This window comes from Schistocerca serialis, chromosome 6 (assembly GCF_023864345.2).
Source record: "Schistocerca serialis cubense isolate TAMUIC-IGC-003099 chromosome 6, iqSchSeri2.2, whole genome shotgun sequence".
NCBI lineage: Eukaryota > Metazoa > Arthropoda > Insecta > Orthoptera > Acrididae > Schistocerca > Schistocerca serialis.
In genome coordinates this window covers 609,920,079-609,945,364 of record NC_064643.1, presented here as the reverse complement: position 1 = coordinate 609,945,364, position 25,286 = coordinate 609,920,079, and the positions used below count along the sequence as shown (strand labels likewise).

General features: G+C 43.5%; 1 protein-coding gene and 1 pseudogene across 1 annotated transcript in view; one reads left to right on the top strand and one right to left on the bottom strand.

Moving 5' to 3' along the window:
- The window catches only part of LOC126485002 (carbohydrate sulfotransferase 11-like), a 367,761-nt gene that overhangs the window by 28,755 nt on the left and 313,720 nt on the right, over nucleotides 1-25,286 (top strand). The gene's annotated exons all lie outside the window — the stretch shown is intronic.
- Nucleotides 14,893-15,011, bottom strand: LOC126485438 (5S ribosomal RNA; annotated as a pseudogene).

Below are 25,286 nucleotides of genomic sequence, written 5' to 3'. Positions count from 1 at the left end.
CGTGCATTCAACATTCTGGCGGTTACATCGGTAGTTAATGCACCAGAATTTCACTTTTGCAGTAGCTTACCTATCGCATATATTAACCGGTGATCTTAAAAAGTTAATCACTTAAATATGTTACCTAGACAAATGTATTCGCGAAATTTCATAACTCTACATTAATTATTTTTTGGTGTTGAGAATTTTTTCATGCAGTAAACACCGATTAAAATTCTGACGTCTCAAGTACATCTTATTCTGCACAACCGCCTTCAGAGCAGTCTCCCTGAGAGCGAATATACCGATCGGGGCGTTTCTGCGTGTTGGTCCCTCGTACGTATATCTCGCGAAGACACCACGAGGATAAAATCAGAGAGATTAGAGCCCACACAGAGGCATACCGACAATCTTTCTTTCCACGAATAATACGAGACTGGAATAGAAGGGAGAACCGATAGAGGTACTAAAAGTACCCTCCGCCACACACCGTCAGGTGGCTTGCGGAGTATGGATGTAGATGTAGAACAAATGTATTCTGGAGCCTTTGTTTGTTGGGATGTGTAATTCCCTCTAGGATTATACTTGAATTTGCCCCCCCCGCCGCCCCTTCAACTTTATTTTCATAGGAGATGAGGAAGAAATCACCCGGAGCTGCGTCTGGTGAGTAGGCCTCGGTTTTGACTGGAATGCGTCAGAACGGCACTCCGAGACCTCCCAGGAACTTTTTTTTAACTCAGTGGAACAAGTTGCCACCAGAGATTTAAAATAGTACAAATGTATTAATTAAATCGCAATATACGTACAATTTACCGCTGCGCCGGAACCAGTGAACGTGAATATGGGTGACTAACGTGATGCGATGTACTCTTCTAATGTCAGCTCTTTGATTTCGGTATACTGGGAGGAGGTATTATGGCCCAAAACAAGAAAAAAATCCCGGAAACGTGGGCTCTTAAATGAATATCTGAAGAGCTATGGTCTGCTGCTGTGAAACACATCTCTTCTATTGAAAACTTACTCATAGCTCTTAGTGTATGCATTTCAAAGCCCATGTTTTCTGGATTTTTTCTTGTTTTGGGCCACAATACCTCCTCCCAAAACACCGAAGCAAACAGCTTGCAGTAAAAGAGACCCATTGCCATAGGTATCAGAACGATTTTCGCTTGTAACTTTCGACTCAATCGTTTCCAGACCACGGTTCCTTACCTCTGATACATTTACCATTCTCCACCGTCCCTGAAAGTCATTCACATCATCACTGAATTATCCTGTATATAAAGACGCTACAAGCTAGAGAACTGCGGCGAAATGCGGGAAGACCAGGAGAGGTTTGATACTTGGTGCAGAGACACGTAGTTGAATCTCAGCATAAACAAATACTACGTATTGCAAATAAATAAGCGAAAAGGTCCGTTATCTTAGGACTAGCCGATTGTAGAATAACAACTGGAAGCATCTACATCCATAAACCGTCTGGGAGAAAGCGTACGGAACAGTTTAAAGTGAAATGAACACATAAAAGTAACTGTAGCAAAGGCAGATGCCAAACATGTTCATTGTAAGATTCCTCGGAAAGTGTGGTCTACCAACGAAGGGACAGCTTAGAAAACCTTTGTTCGACCGGTACTTGAACGTTGTTCGTCAGTCTGGAAGCCTTATCAGACAGGAGTGACAGAGGAAACAGGGAAGAGCAGTACGCTTCTTTACATGTTCGTTTACTAAGTGCGAAAGCGTCACAGAGATTTCTTTCAAATCTCCCGCTTCACAGTACGCGCACACACCCTGTTGCAGTTTATTTCACACACCAGTTTCATCGGACTAGAACAACGACTGCGAGAAACTGTTACGTTCACAACTACTATTGAATCTTTTACTATGGAGACTTGAATTTACTTTTTAGTTACAAACGAACCAACAGGCAAATCGCAAGTGGTGAACGAAGAGATCGCTGTCTCAAAAATCTATGGATACCAGTCACTAAATTCTGACCCCTATTTTGATTGGACCAGAGGTGGGATTTCTCCTACACGTCGGTCAGGGCGCCGAAACTGGTTGCCCAAATAAAATAACAATTGCAATGTAGACGGCTGAAGGGTGTTTTGTTTTGACATTTTATATTGAACAGCCGAGGTCCCCCAACGATCTGTATAAAGATGGACTTACAGAGATTGATGCAAAATGAATTGTACCAATATTTTTCTTGTCTTATTCTGCGTTTGGTTAAGTGGAGTAACTTGGTTTTGAAGTTCAATATATCTTATATTTTTTATTTTGTATTGTAGTAATGATTGTCCGGGTTTGGGCTTCTTCACTAGAAACTGTTCACTTGAAAACTATATAGTTTGAATTGTATTTGCCCGATGCTGATGAGATTTTAACAGATTATAAGCGCACATACTGGTAGCGGAAATTTCAGTTTTTCAATCACCCGGATAAAAATTCCTAAAGTAGCTTTCTCTCAGCCCAAGATAAACATACAACAGAAAGCGTGGGATTGTTTTGAAGGTTTCTATGGCTGTGAGAAACTGCAACCACTGTTACCCTACACTGTGGTACAGATTTTATAAAGAGTAATACTGAAGTGTTTCTGCGCTTGTATGATCTTGCAATCAGCAGCGCGCATGGTAGTGAAATTGAGTTCAGCGTTGCCTCGTACCGTTAGCTACCCCGGGGCGGTTGGGAAACGGAATGCCTGTGACCTTGTTTCGCCTGTATGCTATTGTTATTGTCTGACTGTCTCTTTCGTGGTAGCTACATCTTATATTGATGCCTCCGAGACCACCGTATTCAGCGTGTGAACTTTCAGTGGCTATAAGTGCTATTAATTTCTTTCTAAGTGACGGGGGGGGGGGGGTCTGAAGAATTTGACAGTAGGTTTCCCGTGTATCAGGGAGTGGCACACTGTCTAGGAATATCGTTGAGCAAGAGCGGCGTCAAAGGAGAATGACGAAAATACGTAACTCAAGTCAAGGAAAAAAAAAAAAACCAGTCTGCTTGTCCAGAGAGCCCGCAGATCTAACGCGACGATTTTACTTTATTGCACAATACGAAGAACTATTCAAAAATTTTACATGAATAAGATATTTCACACCTGAAACGGATATAAAATATGGCAGATAAAATATGGCAGATTTTCCCAGTATTTCAGTCTCTACTCTTTTGGAAGTAGTTGAAAACGTGAAGTTCCACTTCAAAATCCTTGACAGAAAACCAATGCTAACGGACTATGTGACAGCTGCTTCATCCCGACATACCTTCGTTAGAATACTGAGAGAGCTACGAACACGGGGCTACGAGATCTTCTTTACAAACGAGAGTTGCTGCGGACAGAATCACGCAATGAAGTTTGAGTGGCAATAAAATGTGATTGATTCTTTAGAAAATAGCTTTGACAACTATAATCAGCACCAAGGATACATTCAGCGAATTTTTCGATGACTTGGAGGATTCATGACAACGTCTGGAGCCGGGAAACGCTTCATAATTTTACACACTGGAAATGAAGGGTTCATTGACGGCGCAGACCTTTGTCTTATTGGGAAGAAGGGAACCGGTGATTGCCACAACGAAATGAACTCGGATCATTATGAAGAATGGTTCAAGAAAGTCCTCAGTTTATTGCCTCTGAAGTCAGATCTTTATCATACGACGGTCGATCCTTCAACTAAAAACCCGAGCGTCCGTTGGCTGAAAGATAAAGTATTTTCTTGGGTAGCAGCAAAGAATATTTCGCTACCACCTGGAGCTAACGATTTTAGAAAATTGAGAGGCGGGGCAGATACTGCAAGTCAGGCCTTATCTTCAAACACCAATAAAGAAACTGAGACAAGTAACTAAATAACTTCGACCAGATGTAAAACATATCTGGTTGACAGTGCCCCTTTGCGAGCTTAATCGAGTCGAGCTCGTATTGGCTTATGTGAAAGGAAAAAATAGCAAAACCGAATCTGGTTAATACATTAAGAAACGGTAGAAGCATTTAGCTCTTGATGTCGATATGATATTAAACATACTAGGAAAAATTAACACAACTGAGTCGTGCTCCGGCTCGCGTTTGTGCCGTTGACAGGTTGGCGTCGTGTATTCGGATTGTGACGTCTCGTTTTCTTAGTGCGTTCGCTGGCGCCACTACGTTTGCTCGCTTTGTCTGTCCGTGAGTGGCAGCAGCGGCGTTTATCGATAGCGAGTACCGTGGTACTACCCTTGGCGCGACCTCTACTATTTCGTCGTGCGTAGGAGTTCAGTTGGGACGGAGCAGCAGTGAGGTCCGGACAGCGCCGGTACTCGCCGAGGGAACTGGCGGTATATGCACTGCCCGATGGAAGGGTGTGGTCGCGAGAGTGCAGGACCACGTCGAGGTCCGGATTCAGCGAGTTTAAGTTGAATGGATCGTTATATGCGAGTAGTGAAACTTTCACTTGTGTGTGTGTGTCCGTCCGTCGAAGTGACCTCATGCCATCAAGCTGTCAGTTGGTGGTTCTATACTCCGACGTTTCCCTTGCCTGACTTGATTGGCAACGACCGATAGTTGGTCGTTCGGTCGGTCGTCTCAGTGGACGACGTGTATCTGGTCTTTCCACCGTTTCTGTGTTCTTAGCGTTCATGTCTACGTGTAATTCGTCTTGTTGCTGTACAGTGACTGTTTTAGCATTGTTTGAGTTGTTTATCGAATTGTCTTTTGCGGTTCTGTGTTTATCTAATCAGATTTTGAATAGGCAGTTTGGTCTTAACCCTGTCTGCGTACTAGCATTTGGTGGAGCCAACTTGTGAAATTAAATGCTTGTCATTTTACGATGCTAACTGTTATTCTATCATGGTATTGACTATCGCATCTTAGGTGGATTTTGCGAGTGAGTTGGTCGGCTTTAAGCTGTCCCTAGTTTGAGTTGCCATCCCGTTAAGTGAGCATGACTCTTGGCTGCTTGTCTTCACCGCTTACGCAGCTGTAGGGACTTTTCTCAAATGGCTCTGAGCACTATGGGACTTAACATCTATGGTCATCAGTACCCTAGAACTTAGAACTACTTAAACCTAACTAACCTAAGGACATCACACAACACCCAGTCATCACGAGGCAGAGAAAATCCCTGACCCCGCCGGGAATCGAACCCGGGAACCCGGGCGTGGGAAGCGAGAACGCTACCGCACGACCACGAGCTGCGGACGGACTTTTCTCAGTGGACCCTTGGAACACTGTCTGTGTATCACTTCCTTCTTATTTGGTCTGATTGTGTCAATTGTTTTTTTTTCTCTGCCTCGTGATGACTGGGTGTTGTGTGATGTCCTTAGGTTAGTTAGGTTTAAGTAGTTCGAAGTTCTAGGGGACTGATGACCATAGATGTTAAGTCCCATAGTGCTCAGAGCCATTTTTTGTCAATTGTTTAAATATAATATTTTGTTTAAAGTATTCCTATTGCTTGTGGCCTTGGGGCGACAAATAATTTGAATTCTTCTTAATAAGGCCTTCAGCCGTCAGTGTAGCTTGTGTTACAGTCAATTTTTTTAAAATGATTGTTTTTAAAAAATTATTTCCTTAAATAAAGTGTACGTGTTTGCTGAGCAACCAACGGAAACTGAGTAAGGCCCCGTCCACACCTTCTCCTGCCTTCCCTGAGTTCCACGTATCAAGAACTACTGGAGGGGAAGATGAAGCGTCTGTAAATGTTCCTCATATCGCGCCAATCGTAATCAACATGATTGACAGCAGTTCTGATGAAGAATATCGGTAGCTATAATGACTTGAAAAATGAATAAATAATATAAATAGTGTTGCGACAAGACAAAACTACTTTTGTCCGGCCACATCTGTGGGCTCTTTGAGTGCTCTGGGAGATGGTTCATTTTTAAATACAACGGATGGAATATCAGCTCACTTTATGTTATAAATCAATAAAAGATTTACTTAACTTTGACACATTTCTTTGTCACAGGAGTACTTGGTAAGTTACAACTGTTATTGACTATCAAAGCATCATTTGATCCACCGATTAACAAATTGTACTCTTGCACTACAATGTTCCACATTTAAATGACCAAGCCCATCAGGAACTTTCATGTTGATTGTATAATATGATGTTCCTTCAGGTGGGAGAACTCTTGCTAGTTGGGCACTATATTGACCTCATTGTGAGGGTGCTGCTGTACCGAGAAGAGAGGAGTGCTCTGCAGGAGCGCCTCCCACGCGTCGCTGCGGATTGCAGCAAGCCCTCGCTAACGTCTGCAGTATCGTTTCGTGTTGCCGACTTTGGTGTGGCGACCCGATCTCTGTATGATACGGCAAATAGCTGCTATAAAAATTGTACAGTATGACGTTTCTAAATGGAAACAAACCATTTTTCAACCTGCCATTGAAGGTCCAAAGCCTTCACGAGAAAAGGGGGTGGAAAATGATTTTTTACACACAAAACGGAATCAAGGTCTGAAAGCAAAAATAATGCTGCGTTGCTACCGAGCCGCAACTCTTATACCTGATCGTGGCAACATATCACCTGATTCCACTGTTGCGCTCCGCACATTCCAATATGCACACAACTGCTTTCCAATATTACTCTTTATAAAATCCGTACCACATCGTACGGTCGAAGAGGTTGCAGCTTCTTAGATCCAAGAAAGAGACCTTACAAAGCGAACCCACACTTTCTGCTATATGCTTATCCTGGGCTGAGAAAAAGTTAAGAAAAATCGTAAGAACTTTTTATGGGTGATGCGAAAATTCTGCAAGTTGGGATTTCCACTACCAATATACGTGCCTATAATCTATTAAAATTTCATTAACATCGACAAATACATTCCAAGCTGTTGTTGTTGTTGTGGTCTTCAGTCCTGAGACTGGTTTGATGCAGCTCTCCATGCTACTCTATCCTGTGCAAGCTTTTTCATCTCCCAGTACCTACTGCAACCTACATCCTTCTGAATCTGCTTAGTGTATTCATCTCTTGGTCTCCCTCTACGATTTTTACCCTCCACGGTGCCCTCCAATACTAAATTGGTGATCCCTTGATGCCTCAGAACAGGTCCTACCAACCGATCCCTTCTTCTAGTCATGTTGTGCCACAAACTTCTCTTCTCCCCAATCCTATTCAATACTTCCTCATTAGTTATGTGGTCTACCCATCTAATCTTCAGCATTCTTCTGTAGCACCACATTTCGAAAGCTTCTATTCTCTTCTTGTCCAAACTATTTATCGTCCATGTTTCACTTCCATACATGGCTACACTCCATACGAATACTTTCAGAAATGACTTCCTGACACTTAAATCAATACTGGATGTTAACAAATTTTTCTTCTTCAGAAACGCTTTCCTTGCCATTGCCAGCCTACATTTTATATCCTCTCTACTTCGACCATCATCAGTTATTTTGCTCTCCAAATAGCAAAACTCCTTTACTACTTTAAGTGCCTCATTTCCTAATCTAATTCCCTCAGCATCACCCGACTTAATTAAACTACATTCCATTATCCTTGTTTTGCTTTTGTTGACGTTCATCTTATATCCTCCTTTCAAGACACTGTCCATTCCATTGAACTGCTCTTCCAAGTCCTTTGCTGTCTCTGACAGAATTACAATGTCATCGGCGAACCTCAAACTTTTTATTTCTTCTCCATGAATTTTAATACCTACTCCGAATTTTTCTCTTGTTTCCTTTACTGCTTGCTCAATATACAGATTGAATTCCAAGCTATATGGTTATATCACGAAAAGAGTATGAAGGTGAAATTAGAGAGATTTTATTCACGCGGAGCGTTACCAACAATCGTTCTTCCTGTAAGTGGAAGAAATAGCAGTGGTAAACAAACTACCCTACGCCACTTACCATAGCGGAGCTTGCATATTATAGATGTACCTGTACATCTGCGTGAGTGTGTCTCCAACAGAGCTTTCCAACGAACATCTGATAGCTTTCCGTAAACAAAAAAATTACAGTTGTTAGTTTTTATTAATTTTATGATCCGCAACAAATTTCCAATCGAAACAGCTCAAACTTAAAATGACCGATGGCTTACTATTTATGACTACAGTTTTATCAAATAGTTAAAAGTGTTGTTTGCTATCTGTTCATGCTCACTGATTCTACTGTCAGTTTAACTGGGCTGTTACCTCCGCACTCAAACAGATTTAGTATTTCACATGTCGCACGGCCTTAGGCGCCTTGCCACGGTTCGCGCGGTCCCTCCTCCCCCCCCCCCCCCCTCCCCCAGTTCCCGTCCTCCAAAGGTCATGGGTGTGTGTTTTGTCCTTAGTGTAAGTTGGTTTAAGCAATATGTAAGCCCAGGGACCGATGACCTCCGCATTCACACACATCTGAACATTTCAGTATTTCACTGCTTGTTCTGTTCAAAAAAACTACGTCAGCAAATATATTCACTACTTTTCTCCCATCAAGCTAATCGACCATCACATACATTGATCAGCGACTTTCTGCTTCCGGCCGCTGTGGCCGATCGATTCTAGGCGCTTCAGTCCGGAACCGCGCGACTGCTACGGTCGCAGGTTCGAATCCTGCCTCGGGCATGGATGTGTGTGATGTCCTTATGATAGTTAGGTTTAAGTAGTTCTAAGTCTAGGGGACCGATTAACTCAGATGTTAAGTCCCATAGTGCTTAGAGACATTCGAGCAATTTTTGACTTTCTGCGGCTGCCTTCCGTTTAACTTTTACATGAAAGACGAACACACTCATATGTTCAAGGTTTACAGAACATGAAATAATCAGTAATGAAATGCAATATTAAAGATATGTAGTATGTAGTAAAGCGTATGTATTATTTTCCGTTCAGTTTCTGAACTGAATGCGGCAAATGTTACGTAACAATTTCTACTGTGGACAGGACGCATATTCTGCATTCTGCTTCAGTTAACGCGTTGTATCTAAGTATTTTAATCACAAAGCGTTCATATTATCACTTGAACTGCAACGCATAATTAACTGACGGGAAACAAACTGGATTTCATCTTTCACTCAATTGTGCTCAATTTAAACTCGTTGTTGTATACAGTAAAGGTATATATTCATCTGCGAGCGGAATAGCATGTTGTTTGCACTTTAACGTGGCAACGTATTTGATACTGATAAACTGTTGTCTATTTCAAAGAAAGTTTGCTTTGTTTAATTATTTCTCTGCTCTCACAATGTTTTCAAATATTTAGAGGTATAGATTATTCGGTACGAATATTGCATCAGTCTCATCAAATATACAGTTATTTTTCGCCTGCTTGCAGAGTTGCCCTACAGATGTTAAGATTGTGGTTGCCCCATATCTCCATGTTCCTACCTCGGGCTGTAGATAGTCGTCTGTCGCTCGCTGCTGTGTTACGAAATCACTGGACCGCTCTGACACAGTTGATCTTGATGTCTGGTTGCGACAAATGGCGGAGCATCCAATCTAATTTAGTCAGATTAAACTGAAAATTATTTCACCCTGAAATACTGTTACAGAAATCAGCTCGACAAACGAGAAATGTTTTAAATCACACATAATCACATTCATAATGCGGTTCGATGCAATATTTAGACAAATTCCAGATGTTATCTTAACTGTGTGTACAAGCCAGCTGAACTTTTATTATGAATGGGCGTGCATATTTATTTGGCTTCACAGTCAACCAGAAATGTGTACCATGCACTCGCAAAAAAGTTCTAACTTGTTTATGGAATTCCGGAAGTTCATGTACGGTTTAATTTGTCCCTCGGACACACAGTCCGTGCACCTTTTTTTCACAGTTCACACACCTTTCTTACCTTTGCTGGCCGATGGTATTACCCATGGCTGCATTTACAGCTGTACTCTTCTTTCTCTCCTTCCAACTATACGTCACCAATCAGATTCGAAACAAATACTGATTATCAAACCTGATGCGGTTACCGCCCGCCAGTAACAATTCTCGACTTCTTCTGTTTCCTCTTACCTCTTGCTGATTTTCTTCTAAACTATTCTAATTCATTATTACATCTTCCACTCCTCTTGTCGTCTTCACTGAATCGCCTGCACCTCTGTCGAATAATTTAGATATGTAATGGTCTGGCGAAAATTTCGCTAACCCATTATAGCACGACGCCGTTACATCGTCTCTGGCGACTTTCCTCACTTCTGTGACGTGCTTTTCAAAAATCAACTTCGTCTGTTTCTCCTTTCAGTATAGAGGAGTGTGAATTAAATAACAAAACGCATCGTTTGAAGTTAACGTCTATTAATTTAATTAATTTAGGTGCTGAGCACATGGTCAGGTGAACACTATGAGAATGCTGAAGGGTCGTGAATTTGCCGAAGAAACCGTCCCGGAATTCGTCATAAGTGATTCAAGGAATTTACTGGAACCAAAAGGTAACCTGCGTTAACAAGAAATTATGTTGTGACAGAATAGTGTGGGACTATTTCTGCCATGAACCGTGGCAGTTTTATTGAAATCGATCGACACATTAGCAGCGGACGAGCAGCTTCCTACAGATCCGCCGAAAAATGTGAACGAGGAGTGACGGAAAGGAAATGAGAGAGACGAGGCAATTTTCAACGCAGACTTCTGTAACATATCGTCTGAGAGCCGCACCTATATGCTCGTCAGGTGGCTACTGTGTTCTCCATATGGATGGAAGAAGGTGTCCAGCCTAGAAGCGGACGGACCGGTCCTTCCTTGAACCGTCTAATTGGATTGGGGCCAATGGCTATGTGATTTAAATGTTTTTGATTTCCCACAATGGCCCGTGTTCTCCGACACCCTTTGCAGGTAGCAACATCTAACAAAAGCTTTGTCAATGGGAGCAAGAAACGAAAAATGAAAATGCCTCGATTCTTCTACTGATTCTTACCGGCTTAAAGGCCTAAACTTTAAATAATTTCGTGGAGCAGTTCGAAGCTAACGAAATCGAGGAGTCGGCCGAGCGCAGAAGGCAATTTTGAAGATCTCCGGGGTCGAAGTGGTGTTGCGATGTGTATTTCGGAAGACGGTAGGCGGTGATCAGTAAAGTTGTTCTCTCTGTGCGGGAAGTTTCGAAGTGTTCGGAACTGCGTTCCGCCGCGCGGGCGCGGATTATTCAATTCCCGCCGCTTTTCAAGGTAGATGTAGGCGTGCGTAAACGAACTTAGGACGAAGAGGTTGCCCACCTGCCTAGAACAGCGCGAAGCAATCCGAAGGTATAAAATGCATAGTTCTACCGGTTTCGATCTTGGACCATCTTCACGGTTCAAAAAATGGTTCAAATAGCTCTGAGCACTATGGGACTTAATATCTGTGGTCATCAGCCCCCTAGAACTTAGAACTACTTAGACCTAACTAACCTAAGGACATCACACACATCCATGCCCGAGGCAGGATTCGAACCTGCGACCGTAGCGGTCACGCGGTTCCAGACGGAAGCGCCTAGAACAGCACGGCCACACCAGCCGGCCATCTTCACGGATGAAGGGTTAAAATGGTTTAAGGCACCATACTGCATTAGTCATTACTTTGTAGTGCATGCCATGAATGTGGCACGGCATGGCATTTAGTACACATTTTAAGTAATGACTAATGCAATATGGTGGCTTAAACCACTTTCACCCTTTATCCGTGAAGATGGTCAAAGACCGAAACCGGTAGAAATTGGGTTTAAAATAAAAACAGCTGATGGTTCAAATATGTTCAAAAAAATTTTCAAATGTGTGTGAACTCTTGTGGGACTTAACTGCTAAGGTCATCAGTCCCTAAGCTTACACACTACTTAACCTAAATTATCCTAAGGACGAACACACACACCAATGCCCGAGGGAGGACTCGAACCTCCGCCGGGACCAGCCGCACAGTCCATGACTGCAGCGTCTCAGACCGCTCGGCTAATCCCGCGCGGCGTTCAAGTGTACAATGGCTGTTGGCAGTCATCCTCCAAAAATCTTCAATCTGAAGGTGTTCGAAAACAACGAGACAATAAAATCCATCCGTTCCAGTGGAAACGTGTGGTGTTTTGGTGTCTGGCTTAAGCCTTTTTGAACTTTAGAATGTTATCCAGTTTTTTTTATACATGAAATGTATTCGCAGTTGTGAATATTGACTACCATCAGCTATATAATGGAATGGTAACAATGAACAGTTGTGCCGGACCGGGATTCGAACCCAGTTTTTCCTCTTATCGCGAGCGGTCGGCTTACCATTGTGCTACCCGGCTATGCTTCACGGACGGACCGAAACTTCTATACGTCACCAACCATATGTCTACAGCCTGCACTCTTACATTCATTATGTATATTCCCCAGCAGGGCAGACATTTTAATTGATAGTCACTTGCCCGACGTTGGTGAATAAATATGATATTGTAGTGTCTGTGTTGTTCATAAGAGCTGTGAAATGTTTCTCCAGACATGCATGCATGTACTGCGGTATGGTGTAGTTTTGTATATGAAGGAGAGAGTCTCAACCGGTTGGAAACTGTAATGACTGTTTGCGACGCTCATTTTCCATTTCAGCAGTCGATCTGAGAGCCTTTTAAAAGTTCTTGGACTGCTGCAGGCCATTAATGCGGTGATACGGAAGAAGTAAGTATACAACTGGCCATTAAAATTGCTACATCAAGAAGAAATGCAGATGATAAACGGCTATTCATTGGACAAATATACTATACTAGAACTGTCATGTGATTACATATTCACGCAATTTGGGTGCATAGATCCTGAGAAATCACTACAGAGAACAACCACCTCTGGACGTAATAACGGCCTTGATACGCCTGGGCATTGAGTCAGACAGAGCTTGGATGGCGTGTACAGGTACAGCTGCCCTTGAAACTTGAACACAATACCACAGTTCATGAAGAGTGGTGACTGGCGTGTTGTGACGAGCCAGTTGCTCGGCCACCATGCGGGTAAGATGCCTGTCACCTCGACTGCTAGTGATACGAGGCCGTTGGGATCCAGCACGGCGTTCCGTATTACCCTCCTGAACCCACCGATTCCATATTCTGCTAACAGTCATTGGATCTCCACCAACGCGAGCAGCAATGTCGCGTTACGATAAACCGCAATCGCGATAGGCTACAATCCGACCTTTATCGAAGTCTGAAACATGATGGTACGCATTTCTCCTCCGTACACGAGGCATCACAACAACGTTTCACCAGACAACGCCGGTCAACTGCTGTTTGTGTATGATAAATCGGTTGGAAACTTTCCTCATGTCAGTACGTTGTAGGTGTCGCCACCGGCGCCAACCTTGTGTGAATACTCTGAAAAGCTAATCATTTGCATATCACAGCATCTTATTCCTCTCGGTTAAATTTTGCCCCTGTAGCACGTCATCTTCGTGGTGTAGCAATTTTAATGGCCAGTAGTGTATTTTAACAGACTCGCAGGTCAAAGCGAGGCTGTCTAATTTTATTTTACGTGATAGTATATGTTTAGCATTTCACAGAAATAATCAGAGTTCGTCAACAAAAGTTTCAGAGGAAGTCTACACAGCAATATTATTGCACCTGGGAGTGATGTCGCTTCGGTCGGCTCATCGTGAATTTTTATCGTAATATTTCGCGAGTACACGCTGAAACGCTTGATTGTGTATGAACAACTGCCTTGCAGTCATTCACAGTGCGATGCATTTACTTTGATCACCACGGTACTTCTTTACCTCAACGTCACTGCGTCGGTAACGACCACGAGTGACCAAGTGCAGCAATATCGTGGTCGGGCAATACTTTGCGCTACTTGAGTCGCGCGCCTCTCATCGCGGATTCATGTTGCGGCCGCGACGGTAACGTAGGAGAACGCCGCGGAAGTTGCGAAGCACGGAGGAGAAGGGACGTTTCAATATGTCCACTTGATGTTGACCGCCTCCGAAGTAAGCCATATGAGACCACACAGGATTACGTTCGCTCCTTCCACTGCTAAAACTCTGGTACAGCAAAGTAAGAAGTCGGTAGCGAAACTCCACGTCCACTGCCACTAGTTGCCCGAATTTGCCGAATCTTCGCACGGAGAAAAAACACTAATACCCCACGGCAAAGGGTTCCTTAGTCGTGCGGGCAATCTTGTTTCTTTTCTGTGAACGTTAACACAATAGACAAAAAAATTAAATACCGGCAAGAGACATCACGTTAATGACGTTTAAAGCCGCCTGCAGCATTGTTATGGCCTCAAATCGGCAAGGAGAGGAGTCCAGAAGTTTATTCAAGTATGCCGTATCCAGCTAAACTCACACACTAACATACAAACACACACGACATATTTTTTAAAAGAAATGTAGGTTCACAGGTTGGCAGTGCTCTCAACTTGCACGAAAACAAGCTAACAGACGTAAACACTGTAATACTGTGCTGACTGAGAACTCACATACTTCAGTTTGATTGTCAAAAGTGAGGTGAAGTGTAAACAACGCAAATGCAGCGTAAGAAAAGGTGCAGAAAGACAAAAACTGCCAAGTGTGTAAGTGAAACGAAGTCTTTTGACATCAACCTCTGCTAACCAATAGGGAAGAAGCAGTGCTTTGAAGAATATGCCAACAAAGAGGCAGAAACGCCGTAAGCAAATTGCTGTTTTTATTTTAAAACAATCAAAAATGTGCAAACATATGTATTCAATTTGTAAAATAAACGCGCTGGATGCTTTGTAAAGAAAAGCGAAACGCGCCTCGTGTAAAATTCTCTTTAATTAATTGTCAATAAGCTTAAGACGTAGAAACGAACAGTAACTCAGTCATTGATGTTTACGTGCCGTAGGACTACCAGACTGCGAGGATGTTGATTTCTGTGTTTCATCCGCAGTTCCAGATAAAACTCCTCCCGAACCGGCCATCAAGGCCCAACGGCACCGACCGGCCACCGTGTCATCCTCAGCCCACAGGCGTCACTGGCTGCGGATATGTGGCATGTGGTCAGCACACTACTCTCCCGGCCATATGTCAGTTTCCGAGACTTCTCAATCAAGTAGCTCCTCAGTTTGTCTCACACCGCTTGCCAACAGCGCTCGGCAGACCGGATGGTCACCCATCCAAGTGCTAGCCCAGCCCCGACAGCGCTTAACTTCGGTGATCGGGCGGGAACCGGTGTTACCACTGCGGCAAGGCCGTTGGCGCAGTTCCAGATAGTCCACACATTTTCTGCAGTATTGAAATCGGGTGATTTAGCGAGCCTGGTGCTGTATCAGTCATTGGCCACATTAGCTATCGTATTGCTAAAAGCACATTCTCCAGCAAAAGAGGTCTCTCACTCGTTTCCACCTGCTTGACTATGGATGGAAACCATTTCGGCTTATTCTCGGAATGAAAAATAGACCATTGCCCTTCGACTTAGCTGAACCGCTACAACCTGCAGCACAGAGAATGTTGCTCGTCAGTCCAATCTACGTTGACAACTATAGCTTAGTTAAATAATAAATTATTACTATTTATGTGTAATGCGATGTAGCAGTACAATTGCTTTATTACAGAATCATGGTCCATTCCCGGACACACGTAGGTATAAACGTTTTTCCCCCCTTTTCCTATCAGGAAGCACCACTTCAAGCTTGTCGCCTTACTTGGTTTTCACCATATATTCAGAACAAAGTTTACGCGGTGACAGATAGATAGAGCAAACGACTCGTCTCCCTTAGTTTGCTTCATGATTATGGCGGCAGGAAGGGCGTCACGCAAAAGATTAAGACAAAACTGTCGATTACGCATGAGAGACGTTCCGTCTCTAGAGGAGTCTGCCGAGGCGGGCAAACCCCGGAAAAAAGTGTTCTATTGTCACATGCCCTTAAAAATTTTACTTGAAAAACCTGCTGAAAGTTGAGGTGCCAGTGCGTGTTCGACTCTGCCTGAATACTCAAAGTTACCTTCTGATTTGGTTGGATAAACATCGCCTATATGCGGTCAGTTACTCACGCTGCCCAATCTAAGCGGCGTATTTCGTTCTTTTTTCTTGTGCTTTATTGGAATAAGTTACCAAAAAGCGACTTCAAATCATAACCTATTACGCGAATGCTGTCAGTGTTAAGTGGTTGCACTAACAGAGGATGACATTACTGTGGCTCTTTGTCAGTGTCAAGGCGCTTACACAACATGGAAAACACGGGACTGGATGTTACGGCTTCACGGAGTGCATTAGCAGACGCAAACTCGAGGAGATAGCAAAGGTTTCAAAACAGACTTTACGTCAGTGACACAGAATTCACGCACTCAGGAGTGGAGAGCAAAATATATATCCGTCAAATTAGCTGCAATAGGATGCTATAGATTAAATGAGTACATTTCTCCGGCTCTGAAAGGTAATGTCTTATCTTGTTATCAAAGTCTTGGTCTGTCACTGATTAGCAACAATCAGAATTAGCGGGAGATGCTGCATAACTTGTCTTGCGGACCCAACATCGTTTGACAGTGTTCATAAATGTTGGCCACTGATGGGATCGTGTATGTTACTGGAATTCACCCTCTCAGCGTCAGTTAAGGCCTGTGGATCGTGTACTGAGTTACCGGAACTGGTTGCATTATAATACGAGTGTAAGTGAATTACTATCCGCAAAGCAGTTATAAAATTTTATTGTAATCAAATATGAAACTTACAAGAACATCATTTTTCGACATAGTCTCCTTGGGTTTCAACGCACTTGGTCCATCGTTGTACAACCTTTCTGATGCCCTCACAAAAGAAGGTTTTCGGTTGAGCCGCGAGCCAGGAATGCACCGCTTCTTTCACTGCTTCGTCCGAGGTGCATCGACGGGCCATTTGTGGCGGTAAACGGTCGTCTGGCTCCTTCATCGTGCGTAACACTTGTGCGACCATTTCGGAATTTTTCAATCCATTCGTAGACACTCCGTTGTGGCAAAACACTGTTCCCGTACTGTACCGAAAGACTTCGATGAATTTCGGCCCCTGATACGCCTTCCGACCATAAAAAACGGATCACTGAACATTGCTCTTCTTTGGTGCAAATACACAGCGCAGGAACCGTGATAGCCGGTTGTGGTGGTCATCTACATCTACATCTACATTGATACTCCGCAAGCCACCCAACGGTGTGTGGCGGAGGGCACTTTACGTGCCACTGTCATTACCTCCCTTTCCTGTTCCAGTCGCGTATGGTTCGCGGGAAGAACGACTGTCTGAAAGCCTCCGTGCGCGCTCTAATCTCTCTAATTTTACATTCGTGATCTCCTCGGGAGGTATAAGTAGGGGGAAGCAATATATTCGATGCCTCATCCAGAAACGCACCCTCTCGAAACCTGGCGAGCAAGCTACACCGCGATGCAGAGCGCCTCTCTTGCAGAGTCTGCCACTTGAGTTTATTAAACATCTCCGTAACGCTATCACGGTTACCAAATAACCCGGTGACGAAACGCGCCGCTCTTCTTTGGATCTTCTCTATCTCCTCCGTCAACCCGACCTGGTACGGATCCCACACTGATGAGCAATACTCAAGTATAGGTCGAACGAGTGTTTTGTAAGCCACCTCCTTTGTTGATGGACTACATTTTCTAAGGACTCTCCCAATGAATCTCAACCTGGTACCCGCCTTACCAACAATTAATTTTATATGATCATTCCACTTCAAATCGTTCCGTACGCACACTCCCAGATATTTTACAGAAGTAACTGCTACCAGTGTTTGTCCCGCTATCATATAATCATACAATAAAGGATCCTTCTTTCTATGTATTCGCAATACATTACATTTGTCTATGTTAAGGGTCAGTTGCCACTCCCTGCACCAAGTGCCTATCCGCTGCAGATCTTCCTGTATTTCGCTACAATTTTCTAATGCAGCAACTTCTCTGTATACTACAGCATCATTCGCGAAAAGCCGCATGGAACTTCCGACACTATCTACTAGGTCATTTATATATATTGTGAAAAGCAATGGTCCCATAACACTCCCCTGTGGCACGCCAGAGGTTACTTTAACGTCTGTAGACGTTGCGGTTCTAGGCGCTGTAGTCCGGAACCGCGCGACTGCTACGGTCGCAGGTTCGAATCCTGCCTCGGGCATGGATGTGTGTGATGTTCTTAGGTTAGTTAGGTTTAAGTAGTTCTAGGTTCTAGGGGACTGATGACCTCAGATGTTAAGTCGCATAGTGCTCAGAGCCATTTGAACCAATTTTTTGAACCATGATAACCAGCACGGCAGCGATAACGAAACTAACCTAGCAGCTTGAAAATTACAAAGATATTACAACAAATAAACAAAGCATGCGTCATCAACGTAAAACGACAATACTACCAAAATAAACAAAAATATAACTAAAATGTGGATAATCATTAACTTACCCTCGTAAAATAACATCAAAACGACGCCAGTAGTATGCAGTATCTACCAAAAAAAAAACAAAAACTAAAGAAATATTTATGCCTCAGTAGTCAAGTTAAAGTTTCCTGCATTACGTTCGTACTTTTCTGCATTTGTAGTGTGTTTAATTTATACTAAATAATTAACGAGTTCTCTCTGTGTTACAGGATAGGTAATTGTATCTCTTGTTCACTGCGGTCTAGTTAAAATGCCTGTGTACCATGACTGAAATTTTTAATGAATGTTTCTAATACTGCGGTAGCGGCAACCACCGTCATATGTTAGTAGAGAATCAGAAATTATTGCTACTGGCGTTGCCTATGCCACCGCCTCTATAATCATAAATGTGAACCACATTTGTCAGTCACTTTGGCTACTTCGAAGGCAATGGCGTTTTGACAATTACTGACAATAGCCGAAGGTTGATATTTGTGACATATTCATTTGATCGTATGTTTTGCTGTTTGTAATGTAAATGTGTTTTTACTTTATTTAATATTCTTCACTAAAAGGAAGTGATTTTATACTGTTGCCGTTTCGAGGTGGTTGCTATCAGTTGTTATTGAAATTTAGTCTTTTCAGTTCTGGAGGCAATTTGTTAACGTATTCTTAGATTTTTGGCTTTTTTTAAAAATAAATTCATTAGTGTTTCTAGAAACGTTAATAAATTCATTATGGCTCAGTACCTTTCAACTCAACACCGGCTCCCTACCGCATCTCATGTAGGTTTTTCGTTTTATTACGTAAGTGAACGGCCGTAGTCCCACATTCCATCAGTCACAAGGATGGTCACACAAAAGCTCAGTGGAAGGTGGTTGAAGGACGCCGAAAACACGAGTGCAACTATGCTGCTGGAGCAAAAGTTCAGCGTGCATTGTTAAACATGACGCTCCTCAGCTGAAAACCACTATTTGGTTTCCACGTTGACGCAACGAAATCGTCAGTTACGACTGCGGTGGGCACGCGTTCATCGAAACTGGATCACGGATCGAGGAAAATGTGACGGCTGATCGGGTGAAAAAAATGTGTGTGAAAGCTTATGGGACTTAACTGCTACGGTCATCAGTCCCTAAGCTTACACGCTACTTAACCAAAATTATCCTAAAGACAAACACATACACCCATGCCCGAGGGAGGACTCGAACCTCCGCCGCGACCAGCCGCACAGTCCGTGACTGCAGCGCCTATGACCGCTCGGCTAAACACTCGCGGCCTGATCAGGTGAACTACGTCTCTTGTTACACAAAATCCCAAACGACTGGAAAAAAGCACGAGTATACAGGGTGAGTCACCTAACATTACCGCTGGATATATTTCGTAAACCACATGAAATACTGACGAATAGATTCCACAGGCCGAACGTGAGGAGGGGGGCTAGTGTAATTGGTTAATACAAACCATAAAAAAATGCACGGAAGTATGTTTTTTAAAACAAACCTACGTTTTTTTAAATGGAACCCCGTTTGTTTTGTTAGCACATCTGAACATATAAACAAATACGTAATCAGTGCCGTTTGTTGCATTGTAAAATGTTAATTACATCCAGAGATATTGTAACCTAAAGTTGACGCTTGAGTACCACTCCTCCGCTGTTCGATCGTGTGTATCGGAGAGCACCGAATTACATAGCGATCCAAAGGGAACGGTGATGGACATTAGGTACAGAAGAGACTGGAACAGCACATTACGTCCACATGCCAACACCCTTTTATTGGTCTTTTTCATTGACACACATGTACATTACCATGAGGGGTGCGGTACACGCACAAACGTGGTTTCCGTTTTCAATTACGGAGTGGAATAGAGTGTGTCCCGACATGTCAGGCCAATAGATGTTCAATGTGGTGGCCATCATTTGCTGCACACAATTGCAATCTCTGGCGTAATGAATGTCGTACAGCCGCAGTACATCTGGTGTAATGTCGCCGCAGGCTGCCACAATACGTTGTTTCATATCCTCTGGGGTTGTAGGCACATCACGGTACACATTCTCCTTTAACGTACCCCACAGAAAGAAGTCCAGAGGTGTAAGATCAGGAGAACAGGCTGGCCAATTTATGCGTCCTCCACGTCCTATGAAACGCCCGTCGAACATCCTGTCAAGGGTCAGCCTAGTGTTAATTGCGGAATGTGCAGGTGCACCATAATGCTGATACCACATACGTCGACGCGTTTCCAGTGGGACGTTTTCGAGCAACGTTGGCAGATCATTCTGTAGAAACGCGATGTATGTTGCAGCTGTTTGTTACAACATGCAACTGAACGTCGGAGGTTTCACGCGTCAACTTTAGGTTACAATATCTCCGGATGTAATTAACATTTTACAATGCAATAAACGGCACTGATTACGTATTTGTTTATATGTTCAGATGTGCTAACAAAACTAACGTGGTTCCATTTAAAAAAACGTACGTTTGTGTTAAAAAATATACTTCCGTGCATTTTTGTATGGTTTGTATTAACCAATTACACTAGCCCCTCTCCTCACGTTCGGTCTGTGGAACCGGTTCGTCAGTATTTGATGTGGTTTACGAAATATATCCAGCGGTAACGTTAGGTGACTCACCCTGTATAAGAAAGATAAAAGGACGGACCCCAAAAATTCCAGACCCGTACCCGTAACTTCTCTTTGCTGCAGAATCCTTGAACATATTTTCAGTACGAATATAATACACTTTCTTCAGACTGAGAAACTCATCTCCTTGAATCAGCACGGTTTCAGAAAGCATAGCTTGTACGAAACTCAGCTTGCCCTTTTCTCACTTGATATACTGAGAACTATGGATGAAGGGCAACAGGCGGATTCCATATTTCTAGATTTCCAGAAGGCATCTGTCACGGTGCCCCGTTGCAGGCTGTTAACGAAGGTACGAGCATATGGAATAAGTTCACCGACATGTGATTGGCTCGAAGTCTCTTTAAGTAACAGAACTCAGTATGTTGTGCTCGACGGCGAGTGTTCATCAGAGACAATGGTACGAGGTGTGGCTAGAAAAAAACCGGACTAGTACTGGTGAAACAATAAAACGAATGCAATAAGGCTGAAAGTCGCTTGGCCTGTCACGTGACTCTCGCTCCGCCTACTGCTCGAGTTTCATCTGCCTCCTGCACTCAGTCTGCCCGTGGCGTCTGTTTTAAGTAGTTGACGTATTGTCTGTGCGTCGGAAAATGTTGAGTGTACAGAAAGAACAGCGTGTTAACATCAAATTTTGTTTTAAACTAGGAAAATCTGCAAGTGAAACGTTTCTAATGTTACAACAAGTGTACGGCGATGATTGTTTATCGCGAACACAAGTGTTTGAGTGGTTTAAACGATTTAAAGATGGCCGCGAAGACACCAGTGATGACAATCGCACTGGCAGACCATTGTCAGCAAAAACTGATGCAAACATTGAAAAAATCGGTAAACTTGTTCGACAAGATCGCCGTTTAACAATCAGAGCAGTGTCTGAGTTAACAGGAGTTGACAAGGAAAGTGTTAGGCAGATTCTTCATGAAAGTTTCAACATGAACAAAGTGTGTTCAAAAATGGTTCCAAAGTGTCTCACAATTGAACAGAAGGAACGCCGAAGAATGATTTGTTCTGACATCCTGGAAAACATTGAAAGTGATCCCACCTTCTTACAAAATGTTATTACTTGCGATGAATCGTGGTTTTTTACTTACGATCCCGAAACTAAACGCCAATCGATGCATTGGAAAACTCCTGGTTCTTCACGACAAAAAAAAGCACGAATGTCAAATTCGAAATTCAAGGCAATGATGATTGTTTTTTTGACATCAAAGGGATTGTGCACATTGATTGGGTACCAGAGGGACAAACAGTGAATCAGCATTACTACATTAGCGTCCTGGCTACCCTACGTGAGCGAGTACGGAGAAAAAGGAACGATTTTTGGAGAAAAAAGTCATGGATCCTTCACCAAGACAATGCCCCAGCTCACAGTGCGTTGTCAGTGAAGACGTTTTTGGCAAAACACAACATTCCCATCTTAGATCATCCACCCTACTCACCTGATTTGGCCCCCTGTGACTTTTTTCTTTTCCCTAAAGTCAAGTCAGCTTTGAAAGGAACTAGATTTGAGACTGTTGAAGCAGTGAAAGAAAAAGCGACGGAAGTAATGTATGGACTTACCGAAAATGATCTGCAGCATTGCTATGAACAGTGGAAAATTCGTATGGAGCGGTGTAGAGACCGAGGAGGAGAGTACATTGAAGGAGATAAGATGAAATTGTAAATAATTGTAAATAAATGTTTTTTCCAGCATCAGTCCGGTTTTTTTCTAGCCGCACCTCGTAGAAGTCGATCGTTGTCTGGATACACTGTTATCCATCCGCACGGCTGCTCGAAACATCCACAACGCCATGGACAGAGGCCAGTAGAGGCAGTATTGTGCTAGGGGTGGGGGGACATTCACTGGGCTTCTGTGGGACCTGTGGTAGTGATCCGAGGGAGTATGAATTCTGCAGACTGTGCGAACACAATTACGGACCACATGGATTCCCTCATACTTGATGTCCTCTCCGACGGCGATGGTTTCTTCCATTAGGATAACTGTCTATGTCACAAGACCAGAGTATGCTACAGATATTTAAGGAGCACGAAAGTGAGCTTACGTTGATGTCTTCGTCACAAAATTTGCCTGATCTGAAGTCGATGAAACACATCCGGGGCGCTATCGGACGCCAGCTCTGTGCCCGCAGTTCGCCGGCCCGTAATTTAGGTGAATTACTTGACCTGTACGTAGACATCGGGTGCCACATTCCTCCGGAGATCTGCCAAGGATTGCCGAAGCCATGCGTGCAGAATCGCTGCTTTATTGTCTTCCAAGGACGGACCAACACGCAGATGGCCGTAGTGTTTTGTCTCAAGTGTGTATTTCCCACACCACGTTTTACCGCAAGGGGAAACGTCTAGTAACTTAGCCAGGAAACAAAGCTCTCGTTACACCGTGCTTCATAGAAGACGTTTAGAGCAAAAACGGAATAAAATGCAAGCAAAATGAGGCTGCAAATCTTTCGAGAGCTAAACTGAGAGTTTTTCGTGTGACACTACCCGCAGACACATTTGGGAGAAACGTTACCCGTTCGGTGGCAGCCGTGCTTCTGACTGAAGTTGCCCGCCTGCCGCTCCACAAACGACAACAGAGAGAACAGCCAATTACTCTTCGCGCCCACGCACTAGCAGCTCAAATGAAACCATGTGACACACTCCCCAGCCAGCATTTACCCGAAGAACGAGCGGGTGTCTAATGGCGGAATTAAGTTGTTCCGTGTCCATTCTGCACTCATTGTACCGAGGGGTTATTCGATCCAGACTGGACTTTAGTTGTTTGCTGTATCACAACGCACCTAAGATTTACTTCTCTAAATGAGATTTTCTTCATTTCAGAGCCATTCGTACCTTCCTTGGAGCCGTGTATTCGACGCCTACAGCCGCTGTTTTGCGAAGGCAGGAGATATGCCCTTAAGCTTTAGACATCAAATGCTGTCACATGAATTTCTCATTCAAGGAATGGCCTTCATAGAAAGTCGAATACCTTCAACAGAAGAACTAATATTCCGGCCGTCTGCACAGACTTCGACTCTTACTATCCTGCCATACATTCTAAACGATGTTCTTCACATTTGCCTTTATTTTAATTTTATCTCGAGTCACTCAGCTGCCATATTTCAGTGTATTATTATAATACGGCAAATTTGCTAAATGTTAACGACGTATCTGAAATTCCTGAAGACGAGTATACTGAATGTGCTTTTCTATGTCCTCGGATCCAATCCAACAAAGCCTACAAACTGCCTAAAATTGCTTATATTTTTACGGCGGAGACTGTTGCATATTTGGAAACAACTAAGTTTGTATTTTCTACTTCCTTCTTAAAGATGCTAATCGTGTGTCACTCTTGGAGTGTTCTTATAAGTATTCAACACCGAAGATGGAATGAAACAGCAAACTGTTGGACGTGGTACTGGAATAGATTCGCTATAAGCGGAGAGGGCAGACAATAATTATGTTGTGGGTGCAGTCCCACGCTGGCATCCGCTTTGATGAGGAAGTTAATGTCTCAGCGAAGCCAGCTGCATCTATAGGAACTCTTCTCGATTTGAAATTACTGTGTACAGACTACTAACGTGAAGTCAGGAGCCACGGAAAACAACAATGGCAAGAGATGTGGAATGTGCTGCAAGGAAAGAAAGCTGGGTATTATGCGGCATTACAACCTAAATTCCTACAAGCCGTGGGTTTTCGAGGACGCATGTATACTAGCGTTGCCCACAATTCGGCGAGTAATAGTGTACAAGGGTCTTCAGGAATGTCATGTTCAGCTGACACCACTCATTGAACAGTAGATCCTATAGAGCTAACAAATTAATCCGATGTTTCGCAACCGGCAAGGTATGTGTGCAGCACTTTGAATACGGCTGTTGCCATCTTGGAAGATGGGAGTGAGCACAGTACACTCATCATGAAGAGTCAGATGAAAGGATTACACTCGGTTACTGTCAACGTTGAAATGAAAAGCGTAGTCCTTGTTTACGATAACCTGAGTAAGAGGGCGCGAGTCATGGTACGAAAAAGAAGTGACAGACCGCCTCTGGCCTGAACTACAAACACGGTGGGTTAACCGCCTTATTTGGCGGATTCGACGCCTTGCATCATTTGAGAAAAAGAGACAAAATCGTGACTCGTTAGATCCACTACACGGCTCCATGTGCCGCTGGAGGACGATCTCTTGCTAGACACCCAACTCCAGATACAGTTTTCCCTTCACATTTTTCGCTCTAAAATTGACTGAGGTGGTCCTGCAGCAGTTCTCGTCGGTATTGAAATCGATTGCCACTGGCAACGTGAGACATGCGCTTCCGCTCTCTGCCACTTAGAATCTTTTAACGAGCCGTGTTGTTACTGGCGTGTTGTACGGCTGCGAGCGATAAACCATTCCTTGCTGACACCCTGGACGGTTGCGTTGTTACACCAAAAAAATCTGATAACTTCAATCGCAATGTCGTCACGGGCACACCCAAACACAGCACTCTTTGCCATACTGTCACGTCTCTACGCCGAACCATGATACTGCGCT